Source organism: Acinonyx jubatus, chromosome A1, assembly GCF_027475565.1.
Source record: "Acinonyx jubatus isolate Ajub_Pintada_27869175 chromosome A1, VMU_Ajub_asm_v1.0, whole genome shotgun sequence".
Lineage (NCBI taxonomy): Eukaryota > Metazoa > Chordata > Mammalia > Carnivora > Felidae > Acinonyx > Acinonyx jubatus.
In genome coordinates, this window is record NC_069380.1 from 86,155,446 (window position 1) to 86,177,435 (window position 21,990).

Here is a 21,990-nt window from a genome sequence, read left to right on the forward strand (position 1 = left end):
AGTTTTGAACAGGGTACCATCCTTGACTGTCTTCTGTGACCTGGGGAAGTTCAGAGAAAGTTAAGTGTTTCAAAGATGCTTCCCCATAAGCAAAGCTTTTGTTTCCATTTCCAAAATGTTGGGCTGAGAAGTTAGGTTCTGCTCAAATACATAAAACAAAGAAGGCATATTGGAAAGGAGGGACTTAAATTTAGTTTAGGAAATATCTATTTTCAAATAATATGGAAAGAGAATTAAGTAGCAGTATAAAACTGTTTCAAGTCTGTTAGTTAACTGGAATCCATGATCTTTATTACAAAAGATCAAAAGTAGGCATCACTAGACAAAAAAGAAGTTGTCTATGGCTTTGGTAGATATCTAAAACAAACTCTATAGGGGACATTATGTACTTTGGATCGGCAGTGAGTATCATCTTTGTACTTAACTCTTAGTCCAAATTTTTGTTCAATCCTGGCTCTGTTTAGATGTATCTTGGGCATTTAGAGCCTAATATTTATTGATCAATATACAATAGAAGAAGGTCTCTAACCTTCCAAAGCATATAGTGAAGCTCACTTCCCACCCACACACACACAGACACACCCCAAAATTCTGAAATGTGACAAGTTCCATTTGTTATAACTTTTTATACTTATCTTTCTGGGGAAAAGTTATGTAAAAATATCAGTAAATCAGTAAAATCAGTCATCAGTAAATTAATTTCCTGTCACAGTTTAGTTTTTTTTTTAATATATGAAATTTATTGTCAAATTGGATTCCATACAACACCCAGTGCTCATCCCAAAAGGTGCCCTCCTCAATACCCATCACCCACCCTCCCCTCCCTCCCACCCCCCATCAACCCTCAGTTTGTTCTCAGTTTTTAAGAGTCTCTTATGCTTTGGCTCTCTCCCACTCTAACCTCTTTTTTTTTCCCTTCCCTTCCCCCATGGGTTTCTGTTAAGTTTCTCAGGATCCACATAAGAGTGAAACCATATGGTATCTGTCTTTCTCTATATGACTTATTTCACTTAGCATCACACTCTCCAGTTCCATCCACGTTGCTACAAAAGGCCATATTTCATTCTTTCTCATTGCCACGTAGTATTCCATTGTGTATATAAACAACAATTTCTTTATCCATTCATCAGTTGATGGACATGTAGGCTCTTTCCATAATTTGGCTATTGTTGAGAGTGCTGCTATAAACATTGGGGTACAAGTGCCCCTATGCATCAGTACTCCTGTATACCTTGGATAACTTTCCTAGCAGTGCTATTGCTGGGTCATAGGGTAGGTCTATTTTTAATTTTCTGAGGAACCTCCACACTGCTTTCCAGAGTGGCTGCACCAATTTGCACTCCCACCAACAGTGCAAGAAGGTTCCCGTTTCTCCACATCCTCTCCAGCATCTATAGTCTCCTGATTTGTTCATTTTGGCCACTCTGACTGGATTGAGGTGATACCTGAGTGTGGTTTTGATTTGTATTTCCCTGATAAGGAGCGACGCTGAACATCTTTTCATGTGCCTGTTGGCCATCCGGATGTCATCTTTAGAGAAGTGTCTTTTCATGTTTTCTGCCCATTTCTTCACTGGGTTATTTGTTTTTCAGGTGTGGAGTTTGGTGAGCTCTTTATAGATTTTGGATACTAGCCCTTTGTCCGATATGTCATTTGCAAATATCTTTTCCCATTCCGTTGGTTGCCTTTTAGTTTTGTTGGTTGTTTCCTTTACTGTGCAGAAGCTTTTTATCTTCATAAGGTCCCAGTAATTCACTTTTGATTTTAATTCCCTTGCCTTTGGGGATGTGTCGAGTAAGAGATTGCTATGGCTGAGGTCAGAGAGGTCTTTTCCTGCTTTCTACTCTAAGGTTTTGATGGTTTCCCGTCTCACATTCAGGTCCTTTATCTGTTTTGAGTTTATTTTTGTGAATGGTGTGAGAAAGTGGTCTAGTTTCAACCTTCTGCATGTTGCTGTCCACTTCTCCCAGCACCATTTGTCAAAGAGACTGTCTTTTTTCCATTGGATGTTCTTTCCTGCTTTGTCAAAGATGAGTTGGCCATACGTTTGTGGGTCTAGTTCTGGGGTTTCTATTCTATTCCATTGGTCTATGTGTCTGTTTTTGTGCCAATACCATGCTGTCTTGATGATGACAGCTTTGTAGTAGAGGCTAAAGTCTGGGATTGTGATTCCTCCTGCTTTGGTCTTCTTCTTAAAAATTGCTTTGGCTATTCGGGGCCTTTTGTGGTTCCATATGAATTTTAGAATTGCTTGTTCTAGTTTTGAGAAGAATGCTGGTGCAATTTTGATTGGGATTGCATTGAGTGTGTAGATATCTTTGGATAGTATTGACATTTTGACAATATTTATTCTTCCAATCCATGAGCAGGGAATGTCTTTCCATTTCTTTATATCTACTTCAATTTCCTTCATAAGCTTTCTATAGTTTTCAGCATACAGATCTTTTACATCTTTGGTTAGATTTATCCCTAGATATTTTATGCTTCTTGGTACAATTGTGAATAGGATCAGTTTCTTTATTTCTCTTTCTGTTGCTTCATTGTTAGTGTATAAGAATGCAACTGATTTCTGTACATTGATTTTGTATCCTGCAACTTTGCTAAATTCATCTATCAGTTCTAGCAGACTTTTGGTGGAGTCGATTGGGTTTTCCATGTATAATATCATGTCATCTGCAAAAAGCGAAAGCTTGACTTCATCTTTGCCAATTTTGATGCCTTTGATTTCCTTTTGTTGTCTGATTGCTGATGCTAGAACTTCAAGCACTACGTTAAACAACAGCGGTGAGAGTGGGCATCCCTGTCGTGTTCCTGATCTCAGGGAAAAAGCTCTCAGTTTTTCCCCATTGAGGATGATGTTATCTGTGGGCTTTTCATAAATGGCTTTTATGATCTTTAAGTATGTTCCCTCTATCCCGACTTTCTAAAGGGTTTTTATTAAGAAAGGGTGCTGGATTTTGTCAAAAGCCTTTTCTGCATCGATTGACAGGATCATATGGTTCTTCTCTTTTTTTTTTTTTTTCTTAATGCGATGTATCACATTGATTGATATACAAATGTTGAACCAGCCCTGCATCCCAGGAGTGAATCCCACTTGATCATGGTGAATAATTCTTTTATACGCCGTTGAATTCGATTTGCTAGTATCTTATTGAGAATTTTTGCATCCATATTCATCAGGGATATTGGCCTGTAGTTCTCTTTTTTTACTGGGTCTCTGTCTAGTTTAGGAATCAAAGTAATACTGGCTTCATAGAATGAGTCTGGAAGTTTTCCCTCCCTTTCTATTTCTTGAGAAGGATAGGTATTATCTCTGCTTTAAACGTCTGGCAGAACTCCCCTGGGAAGCCGTCTGGTCCTGGACTCTTATTTGTTGGGAGATTTATTTGTTGGGAGATTTTTGATAACCGATTCAATTTCTTCGCTGGCTATGGGTCTGTTCAAGCGTTCTATTTCCTCCTGATTGAGTTTTGGAAGAGTGTGGGTGTTTAGGAATTTGTCCATTTCTTCCAAGTTGTCCAATTTGTTGCATATAATTTTTCATAGTATTCCCTGATAATTGTTTGTATCTCTGAGGGATTGGTTGTAATAATTCCATTTTCATTCATGATTTTATCTATTTGGGTCATCTCCCTTTTCTTTTTGGGAAGCCTGGCTAGAGGATTGTCAATTTTGTTTATTTTTTCAAAAAAACCAACTCTTGGTTTCGTTGATCTGCTCTACAGTTTTTTTAGATTCTATATTGTTTATTTCTGCTCTGATCTTTCTTATTTCTCTTCTTCTGCTGGGTTTAGGCTGCCTTTGCTGTTCTGCTTCTATTTCCTTTAGGTGTGCCGTTAGATTTTGTATTTGGGATTTTTCTTGTTTCTTGAGATAGGCCTGGATTGCAATGTATTTTCCTCTAAGGACTGCCTTCGCTGCATCCCAAAGCGTTTAGATTGTTGTATTTTCATTTTCGTTTGTTTCAATATATTTTTTAATTTCTTCTCTAATTGCCTGGTTGACCCACTCATTCGTTAGTAAGGTGTCCTTTAACCCCATGCTTTTGGAGGTTTTCCAGACTTTTTCCTGTGGTTGATTTCAAGCTTCATAGCATTGTGGTCTGAAAGTATGCATGGTATAATTTCAATTCTTGTAAACTTATGAAGGGCTGTTTTGTGACCCAGTATATGATCTATCTTGGAGAATGTTCCATGTGCACTCGAGAAGAAAGTATATTCTCTTGCTTTGGGATGCAGAGTTCTAAATATATCTGTTAAGTCCATCTGATCCAGTGTAACATTCAGGGCTCTTGTTTCTTTATTGACCGTGTGTCTAGATGATCTATCCATTTCTGTAAGTGGGGTGTTAAAGTCCCCTGCAATTACCACATTCTTATCAATAAGGTTGCTTATGTTTATGAGTAATTGTTTTATATATTTGGGGGCTCCGGTATTTGGCACATAGGCATTTATAATTGTTAGCTCTTCCTGATGGATAGACCCTGTAATTATTATATAATGCCCTTCTTCATCTCTTGTTAGAGCCTTTAATTTAAAGTCTAGTTTGTCTGATATAAGTATGGCTACTCCAGCTTTCTTTTGGCTTCCAGTAGCATTATAAATAGTTCTCCATCCCCTCACTCTCAATCTGACTGTGTCCTCACGTCTAAAATGAGTCTCTTGTAGACAGCAAATAGATGGGTCTTGTTTTTTTATCCATTCTGAGACCCTATGTCTTTTGGTTGGCGCATTTAATCCATTTACATTCAGTGTTATTATAGAAAGATACAGGTTTAGAGTCATTGTGATGTCTGTATGTTTTATGCTTGTAGTGATGTGTCTTGTACTTTGTCTCACAGGATCCCCCTTAGGATCTCTTGTAGGGCTGGTTTAGTGGTGACAAATTCCTTCAGTTTTTGTTTGTTTGGGAAGACCTTTATGTCTCCTTCTTTCTAAATGACAGACTTGCTGTATAAAGGATTCTTGGCTGCATATTTTTCCTGTTTAGCACACTGAAAATATCGTGCCAATCCTTTCTGGCCTGCCAAGTTTCAAAAGAGAGATCAGTAACGAGTCTTATAGGTCTCCCTTTATATGTGAGGGCACGTTTACCCCTTGCTGCTTTCAGAATTTTCTCTTTATCCTTGTATTTTGCCAGTGTCACTATGATATCTCATGCAGAAGATCGATTCAAGTTACGTCTGAAGGGAGTTCTCTGTGCCTCCTGGATTTCAATGCCTTTTTCCTTCCCCAGTTCAGGGAAGTTCTCAGCTATAATTTCTTCAAATACCCCTTCAGCACCTTTCCCTCTCTCTTCCTCCTCTGGGATACCAATTATGCGTATATTATTTCTTTTTAGTGTATCACTTAGTTCTCTAATTTTCCCCTCATACTCCTGGATTTTTTTATCTCTCTTTTTCTCAGCTTCCTCTTTTTCCATAATTTTATCTTCTAGTTCACCTATTCTCTCCTCTGCCTCTTCAATCCGAGCTGTCGTCGTTTCCATTTTGTTTTGCACTTCGTTTAAAGCGCTTTTCAGCTCCTCATGACTGTTCCTTACTCCCTTGATCTCTCTAGCAATAGATTCTCTGCTGTCCTTTATACTGTTTTCAAGCCAGCAATTAATTTTATGAGTATTATTCTAAATTCACTTTCTGTTATATTATTTAAATCCTTTTTGATCGGTTCATTGGCTGTTGTTATTTCCTGGAGATTCTTCTGAGGGGAATTCTTCCATTTGGTCATTTTGGATAGTCCCTGGTGTGGTGAGGACCTGCAGGGCACTTCCCCTGTGCTGTGGTGTATAACTGGAGTTGGTGGACGGGGCCGCAGTAAGTCCTGATGTCTGCCCCCAGCCCACCGCTGGGGCCACAGTCAGACTGGTGTGTGCCTTCTCTTCCCCTCTCCTAGGGGCGGGATTCACTGTGGGGTGGCGTGGCCCGTCTGGGCTACTTGCACACTGCCAGGCTTGTGGTGCTGGGGATCTGGCGTATTAGCTGGGGTGGGTAGGCAAGGTGAACGGGGGCAGGAGGGGCAGACTTAGCTGGCTTCTCCTTAGGTGATCCACTTCAGGAGGGGCCCTGTGGCAGTGGGAGGGAGTCAGACCCGCTGCCGGAGGTTTGGCTCCGCAGAAGCACAGAGTTGGGTGTTTGCGCGGAGCTAGCAAGTTCCCTGGCAGGAACTGGTTCCCTTTGGGATTTTGGCTGGGGAATGAGCGGGGGAGATGGCGCTGGCGAGCGCCTTTGTTCCCCACCAAACTGAGCTCTGTCGTCCAGGGGCTCAGCAGCTCTCCCTCCCTTTGTCCTCCAGCCTTCCTGCTTTCTGAGCAGAGCTGTTAACTTATGACCTCCCAGACGCTAAGTCGCGCTTGCTGTCCGAACACACTCCATCCGTCTGACCCCTCCGCTTTTGCAAGCCAGACTCGGGGCCTCTGCTTGGCTGGCGAGCCGCCCCTCTGCCCCGGCTCCCTCCCGCCAGTCCGTGGAGCGCGCACCCCCTCGCCACCCTTCCTACCCTCTTCCGTGGGCCTCTCGTCTGCGCTTACCTCGGAGACTCCGTTCTGCTAATCCTTTGGTGGTTTTCTGGGTTATTTAGGCAGGTGTAGGTGGAATCTAAGTGATCAGCAGGACGCGCGGTGAGCCCAGCGTCCTCCTACGCCGCCTCTTCTACCAACATCCACAGTTTAGTTTTTTATATTAACCCTAACTTTTTTTTTTCTGAGAAAAGGATAAAATATTCATGTTAGTCATCAAGGAACCTCAGAAAACTTTCAAGGGAAAGTGAACAATAACTTTCAGAGGATACTCAGGAGGCCCCTGACAAAAATGGAGGTTTATTTCTATGAAAGGAATTTTTGGACCACACTTAGTATTGATTTACAATGGGAAATATCAAAGAGTAAAAGCAACTGGCTGTTCAGAGAACTGGAAGAAGATTATTGGGAATACACGTACACCTAGAATATAAACCAGAAATTCATATATGAATGGTATGCAACATTTTTCCTTTAATTTTTATTTTTAATTAATTTATTTAAAATCACATTAGTTAACATACAATGTAGTAGTGGTTTAAAGAGTAAAACCCAGGGATCCTGGGAAGATGGCGTTGTAGGAGGATGCTGGGCTCACCACACGTCCTGCTGATCACTTAGATTCCACCTACACCTGCCTAAATAACCCAGAAAACTGCCAGAAGACTAGCAGAATGGAGTCTCTGGAGCCAAGCGCAGACGAGAGGCCCACGGAAGAGGGTAGGAAGGGTGGCGAGGTGGCGCGCACTACACGGACTGACAGGAGGGAGCTGGGGCGGAGAGGCATCCAGCCGGCCAATCAGAGCCCCCAAGTCCGGCTTGCAAAAGCAGAGGGGCTAGATGGAGTGTGTTTGGACAGCAAGCAGGACTTGACATCTTGAAGGTTATAAGCTAACAGCTCTGCTCAGAGAGCGGGAAGACTGGAGGACAACGGGAGGGAGAGTTGTTGAGCCCAGGGACAACAGAGCTCAGCTTGGCAGGAAACAAAGGCTATCGCCAGCGCCATCTCCCTCGCCCATCCCCCAGCCAAAATCCCAAAGGGAACCTGTTCCTGACGGGAACTTGCTTGCACTGCGCAAACACCCAATGCTGTTCTTCTGTGGATCCATCGCTCCAGCGGGTCTGACTCCCTCCTGGTGCTGTAGGGTCCCTCCCAAAGCGGATCTCCAAAGGAAAAGTGAGCTGAGCCTGCCCCTCCTGCCCCTGTGCACCTTGCTGATCCACCCCAGCTAATACACCAGTTCCCCAGCACCACAAGCCTGGCAATGTGCAAGTAGCCCAGAAGGGACAGCCACCCCACAGTGAATCCCGCCCTTATGAGAGGGAAGAGAAGGCACACACCACTATGACTGTGGTCCCAGTGGTGGGCTGGGGGCAGACATCGGGTCTGACTGCGGCCCCACCCACCAACTAAAGTTATTCAAGACAGCACAGGGGAAGTGCCTTGCAGTGCCACACTACTCCAGGGACTATCCAAAATGATGAAACGGAAGAATTCCCCTCAAAAAAAGTCCAGGCAATAACAACAGCTAATGAATTGATCAAAAACGATTTGAACAATATAACAAAAAGTGAATTTAGAATAATAGTCATAAAATTAATTGCTGGAGTTGAAAACAGTATAGAGGAGAGCAGAGAATCTATTGCTACAGAGATCAAGGGACTAAGGAACAGCCAGGAGGAGTTAAAAAATGCTATCAATGAGCTGCAAAATAAAATGGAGACAAACACGGGACAGACTGAAGAGGCAGAGGAGAGAATAGGTGAACTATAAGATAAAATTATGGAAAAAGAAGAAGCTGAGAAAAAGAGAGATAAAAAAATCCAGGAGTATGAGGGGAAAATTAGAGAACTAAGTGATGTAATAAAAAGAAATAATCTACACATAATTGGTATTCCAGAGGAGGAAGAGGGAGGGAAAGGTGCTGGAGGTGTACTTGAAGAAATAAGAGCTGAGAACTTCCCTGATCTGGGGAAGGAAAAAGGCATTGAAATCCAAGACGCACAGAGAACTCCCTTCAGACGTAACTTGTATCGATCTTCTGCACGACATATCATAGTCAAACTGGCAAAATACAAGGATAAAAAGAGAATTCTGAAAGCAGCTAGAGATAAACATGCTCTAACATATAAAGGGAGACCTATAAGACTCATGACCGATCTCTCTATTGAAACTTGGCAGGCCAGAAAGGAATGGCAGGAGATCTTCAATGTGATGAACAGAAAAAATATGCAGCCCAGAATCCTTTATCCAGCAAGTCTGTCATTTACAATAGAAGGAGAGATAAATGTCTTCCCAAACAAAGAAAAAATGAAGGAATTCGTCACCAATAAACCAGCCCTACAAGAGATCCGAAGCGGGAGCCTGAGACAAAGTACCAGAGACATCGCTACAAGCATGAAAGCTACGGACATCCCAATGACTCTAAACCCATATCTTTCTATAATAACACTGAATGTAAATGGACTAAATGCGCTAACCAAAAGACATAGGGTATCAGAATAGATAAAAAAAAAAAAAGACCCATCTATTTGCTGTCTACAAGAGACTCATTTTAGACCTGAGGAAACTTTCAGATTGAGAGTGAGGGGATGGAGAACTATTTATACTGCTACTGGAAGCCAAAAGAAGCTGGAGTAGCCATACTTATATCAGACAAACTAGACTTTAAATTAAAGGCTGTAACAAGAGATGAAGAAGGGCATTATAGAATAATCACAGGGTCTATCCATCAAGAAGAGCGAACAATTATAAATGCCTATGTGCCGAATACAGGAGCCCCCAAATATATAAAACAATTACAAACATAAGCAACCTTATTGATAAGAATGTGGTAATTGCAGGGGACTTTAACACTCCACTTACAGAAATGGATAGATCATCTAGACACAAGGTCAATAAAGAAACAAGGGTTCTGAATGATACATTGGATCAGATGGACTTGACAGATTTATTTAGAACTCTGCATCCCAAAGCAACAGAATATACTTTCTTCTCGAGTACACTTGGAACATTCTCCAAGATAGATCACATTCTGGGTCATAAAACAGCCGTTCAGTGGTATACAAGAATTGAGATCATACCATGCATACTTTCAGACCACAATGCTATGAAGCTTGAAATCAACCACAGGAAAAAGTCTGGAAAACCTCCAAAAGCATGGAAGTTAAAGAACAACCTACTAAAGAATGAATGGGTCAACCAAGCAATTAGAGAAGGTATTAAAAAATATATGGAAACAAACGAAAATGAAAATACAACAATCCAAACGCTTTGGGATGCAGCGAAGGCAGTCCTGAGAGGAAAATACATTGCAATCCAGGCCTATCTCAAGAAACAAGAAAAATCCCAAATACAAAATCTAACAGCACACCTAAAGGAAATAGAAGCAGAACAGCAAAGGCAGCTTAAACCCAGCAGAAGAAGAAAATAAGAAAGATCAGAGCAGAAATAAACAATATAGAATCTAAAAAAACTGTAGAGCAGATCAACGAAACCAAGAGTTGGTTTTTTGAAAAAATAAACAAAATGAATAACCCTCTAGCCAGGCTTCTCAAAAAGAAAAGGGAGATGACCCAAATAGATAAAATCATGAATGAAAATGGAATTATTACAACCAATCCCTCAGAGATACAAACAATTATCAGGGAATACTATGAAAAATTATATGCCAACAAACTGGACAACCTGGAAACAATGGACCAATTCCTAAACACCCACACCCTTCCAAAACTCAATCAGGAGGAAATAGAACGCTTGAACAGACCCATAACCAGTGAAGAAATTGAATCAGTCATCAAAAATGTCCCAACAAGTAAGAGTCCAGGGCCAGATGGCTTCCCAGGGGAGTTCTACCAGACGTTTAAAGCAGAGATAATACCTATCCTTCTCAAGCTGTTCCAAAAAATAGAAAGGGAAGGAAAACTTCCAGACTTATTCTATGAAGCCAGTATTACTTTGCTTCCTAAACCAGACAAATACCCAGAGAAAAAGAGAACTACAGGCCAATATCCCTGATGAATATGGATGCAAAAATTCTCAATAAGATACTAGCAAATCGAATTTGACAGCATATAACAAGAATTATTCACCATGATCAAGTGGGATTCATTCCTGGGATGCAGGGCTGGTTCAACATTCGCAAATCAATCAACGTGATACATCACATTAATAACAGAAAAGATAAGAACCATATGATCCTGTCAATCGATGCAGAAAAGGCCTTTGACAAAATTCAGCACCCTTTCCTAATAAAAACCCTCGAGAAAGTCGGGATAGAAGGAACATACTTAAATATCATAAAAGCCATTTATGAAAAGCCCACTGCTAATATCCTTCATGGGGAAAAACTGAGAGCTTTTTACCTGAGATCCAGAACACGACAGGGATGTCCACTCTCACTGCTGTTGTTTAAAATAGTGTTGGAAGTTCTAGCATCAGCAATCAGACAACAAAAGGAAATCAAAGGCATGAAAATTGGCAAAGATGAAGTTAAGCTTTTACTTTTTGCAGATGACATGATATTATACATGGAAAATCCGATAGAATCCACCAAAAGTCTGCTAGAACTGATACATGAATTTAGCAAAGTTGCAGGATAAAAAATCAATGAACAGAAATCAGTTACATTCTTATACACTAATAATGAAGCAACAGAAATACAAATAAAGAAACTGACCCCATTCACAATGGCACCAAGAAGCATAAAATACCTAGGAATAAGCCTAACCAAGATGTAAAAGATCTGTATGCTGAAAACTATAGAAAGCTTAGGAAGGAAATTGAAGAAGATATAAAGAAATGGAAAAACATTCCCTGATCATGGATTGGAAAAATAAATAATGTCAAAATGTCAATACTACCCAAAGCTATCTACACATTCAATGCAATCCCAATCAAAATTGCACCAGCATTCTTCACAAAACTAGAACAAGCAATTCTAAAATTCATATGGAACCACAAAAGGCCCCGAATAGCCAAAGTAATTTTGAAGAAGACCAAAGCAGGAGGCATTACAATCCCAGACTTTAGCCTCTACTACAAAGCTGTCATCATCAAGACAGCATGGTATTGGCACAAAAACAGACACATAGACCAATGGAATAGAATAGAAACCCCAGAACTAGACCCACAAACGTATGGCCAACTCATCTTTGACAAAGCAGGAAAGAATATCCAATGGAAAAAAGACAGTCTGTTTAACAAATGGTGCTGGGAGAAGTGGACAGCAACATGCAGAAGGTTGAAACTAGACCACTTTCTCACACCATTCACAAAAATAAACTCAAAATGGATAAAGGACCTGAATGTGAGACAGGAAACCATCAAAACCTTAGAGTAGAAAGCAGGAAAAGACCTCTCTGACCTCAGCCTCAGCAATTTCTTACTTGTCACGTCCCCAAAGGCAAGGGAATTAAAAGCAAAAATGAACTACTGGGACCTTATGAAGATAAAAACCTTCTGCACGGCAAAGGAAACAACCAACAAAACTAAAAGGCAGCCAACGGAATGGGAAAAGATATTTGCAAATGAGATATTTGACAAAGGGCTAGTATCCAAAATCTATAAAGAGCTCACTAAACTCCACACCCAAAAAATAAATAACCCAGTGAAGAAATGGGCAGAAAACTTGAATACACACTTCTCTAAAGACGACATCCGGATGGCCAACAGGCACATGAAAAGATGCTCAACGTCGCTCCTCATCAGGGAAATACAAATGAAAACCACACTCAGATATCACCTCATGCCAGTCAGAGTGGCCAAAATGAACAAATCAGGAGACTATAGATGCTGGCAAGGATGTGGATAAACGGGAACCCTCTTGCATTGTTGGTGGGAATGCAAACTGGTGCAGTCACTCTGGAAAACAGTGTGGAGGTTCCTCAAAAAATTATAAATACACCTACCCTATGACCCAGCAATAACACTGCTAGGAATTTACCCAAGGTATACAGGAGTTCTGATGCAGAGGGGCACTTGTACCCCAATGTTTATAGCAGCACTCTCAACAATAGCCAAATTATGGAAAGAGCCTAAATGTCCATCAACTGATGAATGGATAAAGAAATTGTGGTTTATATACACAATGGAGTACTACGTGGCAATGAGAAAGAATGAAATATGGCTCTTTGTAGCAACATGGATAGAACTGGAGAGTATTATGCTAAGTGAAATAAGCCATACAGAGAAAAACAGATACCATATGTTTTCACTCTTATGTGGATCCTGAGAAACTTAACAGAAACCCATGGGGGAGGGGAAGGAAAAAAAAAGAGGTTAGAGTGGAAGAGAGCCAAAGCATAAGAGACTCTTAAAAACTGAAAACAAACTGAGGGTTGATGGGGGGTGGGAGGGAGGGAAGGGTGGGTAATGGGTATTGAGAAGGGCACCTTTTGGGATGAGCACTGGGTGTTGTATGGAAACTAATTTGACAATAAACTTCATATATTGGAAAAAAAGAAAAAACAAGAGTAAAACCCAGTGGTGGCGCCTGGGTGGCTCAGTAAGTTAAGCATCCGACTTCGGATCGGGTCATGATCTCATGGTCCGTGGGTTCAAACCCTGCGTCGGGCTCTGTGCTGACAGTTCAGGGCCTGTAGCCTGCTTCTGTCTCTCCCTCTCCCTCTTCCTCTTCCCCTCCCCCACTTGCAGTTTGCCTCTCTCTCCTCAAAAAAATAAACATTAAAAAATGAAAATAAAGAGTAAAAGCCAGCAATTCATCACTTACATATAACACCCAGTGCTCATCCCAACAAGGGCCCTCCTTAATGTCCATTGTTCATTTAGCCCATCTCCCCAACCACCTCCTTTCCAGAAACATTCAGTTTGTTCCCTGTATTTAAGAGTCTCTTATGCCTCCATCTCTCTTCTTACTTATTTTTGCTTCCCTTTCCCTACATTCATCTGTTGTGTTTCTTAATTTCCACATATGAGTGAAAACATATGATATCTGTCTTCCTCTGACTGACTTATTTCATTTAACATAGTACACTCTATTCCATCCACATTGATACAATTGGCAAGATTTCATTATTTTTTATTGCCAAGTAGTATTCCATTGTGTGTATATGTGTGTGTGTGTGCGTGTATACATACACACACACACACACACACACACACACACACACATATACATATATACCACCTCTTCTTTATCCATTCTTTAGTTGATGGACATTTGGGCTCTTTCCACAATTTGGCTATTGTTGATAGAGCTGCTATAAACATTGGGGTGCATGTGCCCCTCCAAATCAGAATTTTTGTAGCCTTTGAATAAATAATTAATATTTCAATTGCTGGCTTAGGGTAGTTCTATTTTTAATTTTTTGAGGAACCTCCATACTGTTTTCCAGCGTGGCTACACCAGTTTGCATTCCCACCAACAGGACAAAGGGATTTCCCTTTCTCTCCATCATCACCAATATTTGTTGTTTCCTGTGTTGTTAATTTTAGCCTTTCTGGGTGGTGTGAAGTGATATCTCATTGGGTTTTTATTTGTATTTCCCTGATGATGAGTGATGTTGAGCATCTTTTCATGTCTCTTTTTGCCATCCAGATGTCTTTTTTGGAAAAGTGTCTATTCATGCCTTCTGTGTATTTCTTCACGGAATTATTTGTTTTTTGGGGTGTTGATTTTGATGTCTTATATATTTTGGATAATAACCCTTTATCTGAGATGTAATTTGCAAATACCTTCTCCCATCCCCTCTGTGATTTCTAGTTTTGTTGATTGTTTCCTTCACTGTACAGAAGATTTTATTTTGACGAGGTCCCAATTGTTCATTTTGTTTTTATTTCCCTTGCCTCCAGAGACACATCTAGTAAGAAGTTGCTATAGACTAAGTCAAAGAGGTTGCTGCGTGTTTTCTCCTGTAAGACTTTGATGGTTTTCTATCTCACATTTAAGTCGTTCATCATTTTGAATTTATTTTTGTGTATGGTCTAATAAAGGGGTTCAATTTCATTCTTCTGCATGTCACTGTCCAATTTTGTCAACACCATTTGCTAAAGAGACTTTTTTTTTTCCTTTGACACTCTTTCCTGCTCTGTCAAATATTAGTTGGCCATACATTTGTGGGTCCATTTCTGGTTCTCTATTCTGTTCCATTGATGTATATGTCTGTTTTTGTGCCAGTACCATACTGTCTTGATGATTACAGCTTTGTAATACACCTTAAAATCTGGAATTGTGATGCCTCCAGCCTTGATTTTCTTTTTCAACATTACTTTAGCTATTCAGGGTCTTTTCTGGTTCCATACAAATTTTAGGATTGTTTCTTCTAGTTCTGTGAAGAATTCTGGTGTTATTTTAGAGATTTCATTGAATGTGTAGATTGTTTTAGGTAGTATCAACATTTTAACAATATTTGTTCTTCCAATCCATGATCATGGAATGTTTTTTTTTTTCCTTTTTTGTGTGTCTTCTTAAGGTTCTTTCGTAATCATTCTATAGTTTTCAGCATACAGGTACTTTACCTCCTTGGTTATGTTTATTCCTAGATGTCTTATAGGTGTTTTACGGGTTTTGGTGCTATTGTAAATGAAATCAATTCCTTGATTTCTGTTTCTGCTGCTTCACTGGTGTTTAGAAATACAACCAATTTCTATATGTTAATTTTATATCCTGCTACTTTGCTGAATTCATGTATTAGTTATAGCAGTTTTTGATAGAGCCTTTTGGGATTTTTATATTGGGCATCACATCATCTGTGAAAAGTGAAAGTTTGACTTGTTCTTTAACAATTTGTATGCTTTTTATTTATTTTTGTTGTCTGATTGCTGAAGCTAGGACTTCCAACAAAATGTTCAACAACAGTAGTGAGAGTGGACATCCCTGTAATGTTCTTGATCATAGGGGAAAAGCTCTCAGGTTTTCCTCATTGAGGATAATATTGAGATGTTGAGGTACATTCCTTCTATCCATGCTCTTTAAGGCTTTTCATCATAAAGATAAAAGTGCTTTTTCTGCATCTATTGAAGGGTCACATGGTTCTTATCCTTCTTTCATTTGTCTGGTGTATCACATTGATTGATTTGTGAATATTAAGTTGCTCCTGAAGCCCAGGAATAAATCCCACTTTAAATTTACTGTTGAATTCAATTTTCCAGTATTCTGTTGAAAATTTTGCCTTCATAAGAGAAAAAAAAGATGGAGAAAAAAAGAGAAGAAAATGGGGTGCCTGGGTGGCTCAGTCAGTTGAGCGTCTGACTTCAGCTCATGTCATGATCTCACAGTTCACGAGTTCAAGCCCCACACTGAGCTCTCTGCTATCAGTACAGAGCCCACCTCAGATCCTTTGTCCCCCTCTTTCTATGCCCCTCACTCACTCATGCTCTCTCTCTCTCTCTCAAAAATGAATAAAACAAAACTGGCACACCATTGTGGAAAACAATATGGAGTTTCCTCAAAAAAATTAAAAAATAGAACTACCTTATGACCCAGCAATTGCACTAGTAGATATTTATCAAAAGGATACAGGAGTGCTATTTTTTTAATATGAAATTTATTATGAAATTGGTTTCCATACAACACCCAGTGTTCATCCCAACAGGAGCCCTCCTCAATGCCCATTACCCACTTTCCCCTCCCTGCCACCCCCCTTCAACCCTCAGTTTGTTCTCAGTTTTTAAGAGTCTCTTATGGTTTGCCACCTTCCCTCTCTGTAACTTTTTTTTTCCTTCCCCTCCCCCATGGGTTTCTGTTACGTTGCTCAAGATCCACATAAAAGTGAAAACATATGGTATCTGTCTTTCTCTGTATGACTTATTTCACTTAGCATAACACTCTCCAGTTCCATCCATGTTACTACAAAAGGCCATATTTCATTTTTTCTCATTGCCACGTAGTATTCCATTGTGTATATAAACCACAATTTCTTTATCCACTCATCAGTTGATAGACATTTAGGCTGTTTCCATAATTTGTCTATTGTTGAAACTTCTGCTATAAACATTGCAGGAGTGCTATTTTGAAGGGGTACATGCACGTGAATGTTTATAGCAGCACTATCAGCAATAGCCAAAATATAGAAAGAGCCCAAATGTCCATCAATTGATGAATGGATAAAGAAATTATCCACACACACACACCCAATGGAATATTACTCAGTGATCAAAAAGGATGAAATCTCGGGCCCCCTGGGTGGAGCAGTCAGTTGAGCATCCGGCTTCAGCTCAAGTCATGATCTCACAGTTCATGGGTTCAATACCTGTGTAGGGCTCTCTCCTGACAGCTCAGAGCCTGGAACCTGCTTTGGATTCTGTGTCTCCCTCTCTCTATACCTCTCCCCTGCTTGTGTTCTGTCTCTCTCTCTCTCTCTCTCTCTCTCTCAAAGATAAACATTAATTAAAAAAATAATAAAATCTTGCCATTTGCAAGTACTTGTATGGAACTAGAGGGATTATGCTAAGCAAAGTTATTCAGTCAGTGAAAGACAAATATCATATGACTTCACTCATATGTGGAATTTAAGATACAAAACATATTAGCATAAGGGAAGGGAAGCAAAAATAATTTAAAAACAGGAAGGGGCAAACCATAAGAGACACTTAAATACAGAGAACAAACTGAGGGTTGCTAGAGCAGTTTGGGTGGGGGGATTGGTGAAATGGGCAAGGAGCATTAAGGAGGACCCTTGTTGGGATAATCACCAGGTGTTATATGTAAATGATGAATTATTAAATTCTATTCCTGAAATCATTATTACACTATATGTTAAGCAACTTGGATTTGAATTTTAAAAAATAAATTAAGTAGAATAAAATCTTACAAAATAAAAAAAATGAATAATACATTCTAAAACAAAGAGAGGAAAAAGTTTTATCTGTTGGTACCTAGGGGGTGGTGGCTATGCTGGTCTGAAATAGAGGCTGGCTGTGTAGGCTCTGAGTCAGTCTTGCTCCAGTAAATAAGTAGTTGCCAGGCAAGGTTTGGTGTAAGCGGGTCCTACCTTCACTGGGGGCTGCTGTGCCGCTCTCTGAAGTCCCACCCACTGTGTTGGTGTTGGGGGATAAAATGTACCACCCCAATCTCTCATCACGGACCATGGATCTCATCCCCCACTCTTCAGGCATCCCTCACAGAATACTAAGAGTGTCAGCTTGCCCTGAGCCACAACTCTCCTGTGCTTTCTCTTTGACACACACAGCTAGGATTCAAAACCCAAGGTCTTAAAGATTGACACAGTGCGGATCAGCTCCCCTTCTCTGGATAGGCCCTCTCTACCCTGTGGGTGAAAGGCCTTTTCCTAGCACCTGCATGGTCTTTTGTCTTTGGGGAGGCAATAAACCCTCTTCCAAAAGTATTCCTAGAAGAGGATTGTTCTCTCCCAGTTCATCCCGAAGATTTCTACATCACACAATGCACTCCCTCCTTCTCCCCAGGAGTGCACTCTTCAACTTAGCTCTGGAGAAAGTCACACACTTCCAGAACCTCCGAGTTTGGACTCCACCACTGTTTGCAAAAACTGGGACACCCAGTACTTCTTTCTACCCAGTTTGTGGTCCCGAGAGGTTTTCCTCTTGTGCTAACTCAATGCCTCACTATCTCAACCCCTGTTTCTTTCTCTCCCCTTTGTCTCTCCACAGAAGGGGTTACCTCCCCTCCACAGGTCTGTCACTTTCTCTCCCACAGCTCACATCTGCACACCTCACTCCTGCCAAGCTGTCTTCCTCCAACTGTGGAGATCCTTCTGCCACTCTGCAGATCAGCTTCCTGGGTGTTCTGAGTAATATGACCTCAATACAGCTGTCTTTGAGCCCAGGATACCCTGACTTCTCTGCCGTCTTAACGCCCCTCTATGCAACACTTTTTAAAAACCCACAAGAGATGTGCTTTTATAGAAAAAAAAGAATCAGGAAAGGTAACAGAAGATTAGAGTATAATCCTTATGTCCATGAGCCAATGCTTTCTCTGCCCTTGCAAAGTCTCCCTGGAATGTCGAACATCCTTAGTCCAGGAGGAATCAGCAGAGCCTCAGTTGATATCACCACCTTCTGTAAGAGTCTTATTCATTCACCTACATCCATCTCCACCATAAGAGCATTTCTGTTGTATAATGACAGTTCAGGATTCTGCACTTAGACTCATTAGATGCATTTCTTTGGCTGTTACTCTGCTATAAAAAAGCCTATGATTCTTTTCTTAGCTTTCTTTGCTTACTCTCTAGGTAAAAATGTTTCTACCAGGCACTTTGCTTGGTCTTGATAATGAAAATATGCTTATAAATCATAGTTAAAATAGATTACATCTGCCCATAACTCATCTCAGATGTTGGACAACTTTTCTAGAATGACTTTCAGAGGATGAGGTTCTCTTCACATTATCTGAAAAGCCTTAGAGTGATTTACCATGGCTTCCTGCTATGGCCTAAATGTTTATGTCCTCCCAAAATTTATATGTTGAAACTCTAACCCCAAATATTATGGCACTGAGAGATGGGGCTTTTGGGAGGTAATTCAGTCGTGAGAATGGAGCCCTCATGGTGGGGTTAGTGCTCTTATAAGAAGAGACATGAGAGAGACTATATATCTCTCTCTCAATATCTCTCAATGTTGTTGCTGTGTGAGCATACAGTGAGAAGGCGGCCATCAGTTATCCTGGCCAGCAACTTGATCTTGGACTCCCCAGCCTCTAGAGCCATGAGAAATAAATGATTGTGAAGCTACCCAGTCTACAGTATTTGTATTTGTTGCCCAAGCAGACTAAGACACTCCCTATACACACACTATAACAGCCTGTCTCCCATGTGGCTGGGACACAGTCTGGTATATCCTGAGATATGAGGGGCCCAGAGGATCAGTCTAACACCAGACTAAGCAGATATGTATCTCCCATCCAGGATAAAAGGAAGTTTCAGGAGGTAAAACATGAAGTCTTACAATAAACCAGTGGGAACTGAGCAGTGCCTCAGACTATACTGTGACACCACACTGCAAGAAAGAAATGAGAAGATAGGCATGTGTAACAAGTCACTTGGTGTCTCAGTGACCAACAGAAACTAAAGTGATCTGCAATGATCTGCATTTTGATATGTTTATATGTTTATGCATTTTTTTAAGAAAATATCTTATTTGGGTGTGTGAAATCTTTACAGAAGTGCCTGCCCTCTAGGAAATTACTGCCTCATACTGTACATACTTAGAGGCTAGATAACCCCCAAAATAATATTAATAAAGTCAGCCTCCACAGCAATCCCACAATGATTTTATTTTATTTTATTTTTAATATGAAATTTATTGGGGCACCTGGGTGGCTCAGTCAGTTAAGTGGCCGACTTCGGCTAGGGTCATGATTTTGTGGTCCGTGAGTTTGAGCCCTGTGTCGGGCTCTGTGCTGACAGCTCAGAGCCTGGAGCCTGTTTCAGATTCTGTGTCTCCCTCTCTCTGACCCTCCCCCGTTCATGCTCTGTCTCTCTCTGTCTCAAAAATAAATAAATGTTAAAAAATTAAAAAAAAAACAGAAATTTATTGTCAAATTGGTTTCCATACAGCACCCAGTGCTCATCCCAACAGGTGCCCTCCTCAATGCCCATCACACACTTTCCCCTCCCTCAGTTTATTCTCAGTTTTTAAGAGTCTCTTATGGTTTGGCTCCCTCCGTCTCTAACCATTTTTTTTTTCCTTCCCTGCCCCCATGGTCTTCTGTTAAGTTTCTCGGGATCCACCTAAGAGTGAAAACATATATGTTTTTTTTATTTTTTAAGTTTATTTTGAGAGAGAGAAATAGTGAGTGGGGATGGGCAGAGAGGGGGAGAGAGAGACAATACCAAGCAGGCTCCACACTGTCAATGCAGAGTCCAATGTGGGGCGGCTGAACTCACGAACCGTGAGATCATGACCTGAGCCGAAGTCGTATTCTTAAACGACTGAGGCCCCCCGGCGCCCCAGAAACACAATTTTAAACATGTAAGATGGATATAAAATTTGCCAAAGGTAATTGAGTTTATTCTTAAAGGGGAAAAAAGGATTTCTGTTGCTGCTGTTGCACAAAGTCTAAATCACTATTGATTGAAACCTAGCAGCTGTGGAGTTCAGTCCAACCGTAAAGACTAAATCCACTGCAAATGTAAATGTTGCGTGTTTCAGTCCTTCACCACCTTGCATTGTGGGCAGCACATGTCTGTGCATTGTCTGAAAGCCTCCCGTAGACATTGCAGCTAAAAGACTGTCTGATTGCTTTTGCATTTAACACACTAGCATGAGGATTTTTACATCTAAATGCTAGTTGACAGACAATTTCAGCTAGCCGCATATTGTATGTGTGAGGTGCATAAAGACTTTTCAATCATTCATTTCCACTTATCAACTAAAATTTTGTTTAGTATGTGAATGTTTTTGAAATGTATAGCAATAGGATGTTGCACTGGGGGCAATTCATCATGCAATATAATAAAATTAATTTTTACCTCCCCCCTCCCCCACAAAAGAAAGAGTCTCGCTATATGCACAACACACACGAATAGGTTTCCAAAGCTTTTCTGGCAGAGTGACACTTTTGAAAGAGTACCTGAAAAACACACATCCTATCCTGTTTTCTTTTTGAGCGTTTCTCACACTTTCCCATAGTGTACTCATAAAAGCAGAGAGAAGTGAATGATGGGAAACTTATACAGCAGTGCACCAAAGCATGCAAATTAATTGAAGTCTTGGGTTTCATTACAAAATTTTGTCTACATTTTTCTATCTATTATGCCAGTTTATCATAATGGAAACATGCTTTCATTTAATTATCAGTTGAATTATTTAAGTATTTTCTCCTAAAACATCTAATACTATTGACGCTTCTGGGAAATTCACCATGTTCATCTTGTGGTTTTACAGAACTGTGATACTGAAAATTCTATGGGTCCTCAGTAGAGGACCTACCTGCCTGCCATACCATCCCCATATTTAGTGGCTTATATTAACAACCATTTTATTATACCTGACTATTTTGTGGGTTAGGACCTTGAGCAGAGCTCAGTTAGGAGATTATTCTGCTCTATGTTGTGTCTACCGAGGTCACTAGGTAGGAAAGTCTGGTCAGGTGGGTCTAGGATAGATAGCTCCACTTAGGTGTGGAGAACTGGCTGGAAGCCTGACAGAGGTAGAGCTGTAGACGACAGCATCCATCCACAGTCTCCTTAACATGGCTATCTTAGGATAGTTAGCCTTCTCACCTGGTGACTTACAGACACAGAAAGAATGTTAATTAGCTGGAAGCTGCCAGATTTCTTATCATCTTGCCTTAGAATATCTAAAATATCACTTTTGCTCATTCTAATAGTCTTCATATATCACTGCAAGGAAGAGAAAATATTTTTAAAATTTTTAATGTTTATTTCTTTTTGAGAGAGAGAGGCAGTGTGCTAGTGGGTGAGGGGCAGAGAGGGAAACACAGAATCTGAAGCAGGCTCCAGGTTCTGAGCCATCAGCATGGAGCCCAATGCAGAGCTTGAACTCATGAACCGCGAGATCATGACCTGAGCCAAAGT